This window comes from Limulus polyphemus, unplaced genomic scaffold (assembly GCF_000517525.1).
Source record: "Limulus polyphemus unplaced genomic scaffold, Limulus_polyphemus-2.1.2 Scaffold13531, whole genome shotgun sequence".
NCBI classification, from domain to species: Eukaryota; Metazoa; Arthropoda; class Merostomata; order Xiphosura; family Limulidae; genus Limulus; species Limulus polyphemus.
The window spans coordinates 1-3,470 of NW_013679141.1; the positions used below are offsets into that span (position 1 = coordinate 1).

Sequence of the window (3,470 nt, forward strand, 5' to 3'; positions counted from 1 at the left end):
ATTAGCGACTTGTTTCTATAATCTTCAATATTTGTCCATCTATCGAGTAACTTTATGGTTATTATCTCAAAAGAACTGACTAAAAAATTAACATGGACAAAGTCATTCATTTTGTATGTAAAATACCAGCTATAACAACTAGTGGCACAGGGGTGCTTTTGTTATGTACGTCATTAGAAACCCTGTAACCAATAAAGTCAAGTAACAGTTTTAAAACGATAAGCTATATCCAAACTGTCCTGTTGTATTATATCGTGAAGAAACATTACCATTGTTTCTTTTTTCCAGTTAAGCCACTGTCGTTATGAAGGAGCTTGTTACCCTAGAAAAAGAACGTGGTTGCTCTGTCTATTACCAGGGGTAATCAGTGTGTGTGTAGGAGTAATCATTTTTACTATTCTTCAAACCGACGACAACTACAAGTATGTTCACAGCACGTGGCATATTTCTATAGCGTTATCAGTCTTGTTTCTTCTCCCTGAACGCCGAGAAACTAAAGGTAACTACAAAAGCACTGTATTCTGTTAAGCTAAAAATGATTTAAAATAAGAACTTAACGACAAATAATCTAAACAGTCACACACGATTTGTCAGCTATACAGAAGCGCCATCTTCCGATAACTCGTCACACTATATATTTGTGAACATGGTCTCAATTTCTATAACTACCAAAGTCAGCGTTTCTTAAGCTGAGGTATGCGGGCCATATAAGAAATTTTATTAAAATATTTTTAAAGATATATATATTTTTCTCAAAATTGTATTTAAATAAATTAAAACATTTAATTTTGGTAGACAGGTTTTTATGTACAAGGAACATTAAAAAAAACAACAACTAAGAAACATCGATAGGTTTGTGGGGTCCCAAAAAATGTTTCATTTAAAAAGGGTCCTCGGATTACTAGTTTGACAACCGCTGACCTAAGTTACAAAATCAAATATTTTTAAACAGTTAGGCAGAGTTTTTCATATTTAGTGTAATCAGTTTCGATTGAATTTATTGACTGAAATCTTTACAAGTTCAACCTGGGTACAAATCAAATCAAAAACACAGTACCATATTCAATTAGGCTTAGTGCCCTCTGTAATAATTAAATGAAATCAATGTTCTCTTTCAACATGGTACTTGTGTATTATTTTGAAAATTTATGATAAAAAGTTAGAAAATATATAATTATTCGCTATTTAATTGTGTTTTAAGTGGTTTCTCGTACAGTTCTACTAAATTATGTTTTAATTCGAATTTTCTTTCAACAAATGTTTGTTTATAACTTGGACAAAGCAGCCAATTTTTAGGCCATTAAGAATGACTATTCCGAAATTCGTAATAACGCGTACCGTGTATTTAATTTTAAAACCATCTTCTCAAGTGAGTAATTTTTACTTCGTTCCTGTATGAATTTTGTACCTGAAATGTTGTTTTAATGTAAGTCCATTGGACTAACTTTACACGTGGACTCCTAAATTAAAAATGAAACGTAGTACGTCTTCGCAATCCAACAAACAAAAAGTTCTTTTGTCTGGTGAGAGCCCGCCTACTTTAGACGTCACTGTTGAACTGGCCGCTTTGAGCCCGCCCACTTTTGACGCCTTTCACGCTATTCACTCTTGAATTGGCTGCTTTGTTCACATCTGCAAAGTTAAAGAAAACATATATATAATATCCTTCCTGTCGTATTTAGTAGTGACTATGCCGGTTCACGTGTTTTCTGTTTCATTCTCGTCCGCAGATCTACCACAAGAGGGCTCTCACTTGAGTTGGAAGCATCACGGATCGTTCAAGTTTCTGCAATATAGTGAAACAGACATGTTATAGAACAGACCACGATATACTAACCTAAGATAAAATTAATTATAAGTTAAAACGTTCAGAGTCCAGCAAGCCAACGGTTTTAAGACTTCACATACTGTGATATCAAAGAGCAATAGCTGTTTAAACCTTTTAGATTTTTAGAACTTTTACGTGTTTTCTAATCATGAAGAAATAAGGGCTAGTACTGAATATGGATGTTTACTCAGAGTTCCGGAACAAATTAACAACGGAATTATCTCGTTCTTTTCCTTGTGATGGTATTCCTCATCTTTGAAAGTGGACAGACTTAGCTATTCCAACAACCTAATGTTACCCTGGATCTTTAAAATCACTTAAACATCATGGATCAATTCACGTTGTTTCTTTAAAATGATACTAACAGCCTTAATTCAGTAACGTCGAAGTTTACCTATTGAATTAGTTACACGTTGCGATGGTATATATATGTTACCGCTTACTGTAGCGCTGTATACAAGTACAGAAACATTAATTTTCTACACTTGAAAGAGTGTTCTGTTTAAACTAACACCGGAGGAATACCTAATATACTACTGGACCAATCGCTCAGAAAAACTTCTTTTGATATAAATTTCGTAAATATTTTATAAGGAATATTTTTATACAACACTTTTCAATAAATTTCTCAAATATTGTGGCGTACGCAACCAACACATACCAAGATGAATCTTTCCTTAGCAACCGACAAATACCGAGATGATAGTTTTTATTGCCTAGCGATCAACACATACCGAGATGAGAATGTTTTTGCTGCCTAGCGATCAACACATACCGAGATGAGAATGTCTTTGTTGCCTAGCGATGAACACATACCGAGATGAGAATGTCTTTGTTGCCTAGCGATGAACACATACCGAGATGAGAATGTTTTTGCTGCCTAGCGATGAACACATACCGGGATGAGAATGTCTTTGCTGCCTAGCGATGAATACATACCGAGATGAGAATGTCTTTGTTGCCTAGCGATGAACACATACCGAGATGAGAATGTTTTGTCTGCCTAGCGATGAACACATACCGAGATGAGAATGTCTTTTTTGCCTAGCGATGAATACATACCGAGATGAGAATGTCCTTGTTGTTTTAGAAATTCATGTTTAATGTGTATCACGTTTAATGATACACTATTTTTTTGTTAGATACATTGTTAAACGATTACTTAGAAGTTAAAGATACAATAGAATTATTTTCAGAATTAGACACATTTTACATAATAATAAAATAAATAAATGGTGATTATGAATTGCAAAATGGTCTTAGCCTTAAATTTGTAGATGATCCCCAGTAACCTGGGCTCTCCTTCAGTTAAGCACTTTAACATATTATTTATTTCGAAATTTTTACTGTCTTGTGGGTTGGGGCGTTGCCCGAGAGTCAGGGGTGCAATATGAATTAAATATGATTCCATCAGCCACCAAATCTACTTGCAAGATGACGGCAAAACCAATAACCATACCATACTGTAAAAGCACGTTCTGCCAGTATAAATCCTTCGTATTTTCAATGATAACTAAGTACGCTTCAGAAATTGTCTGTTCAGACGTATGTACAATTTCACTGAAGGAATCTAATGTCTATATAATAACTATTTTGATCCTTAATAAGGGATTTATATACCTATAATTGTAACCTACACGTA

The 3,470-nt window shown here is 34.2% G+C and overlaps 1 long non-coding RNA gene across 1 annotated transcript; it reads left to right on the plus strand.

The window, feature by feature from the left end:
• Positions 1-293: 293 nt before the first annotated feature.
• LOC111084092 lies at positions 294-3,082 on the plus strand. The gene is made up of 2 exons (XR_002609389.1): positions 294-499; positions 1,731-3,082. It is a non-coding gene; the product is annotated as an uncharacterized LOC111084092 (long non-coding RNA).
• The last annotated feature ends 388 nt before the right edge of the window (positions 3,083-3,470 follow it).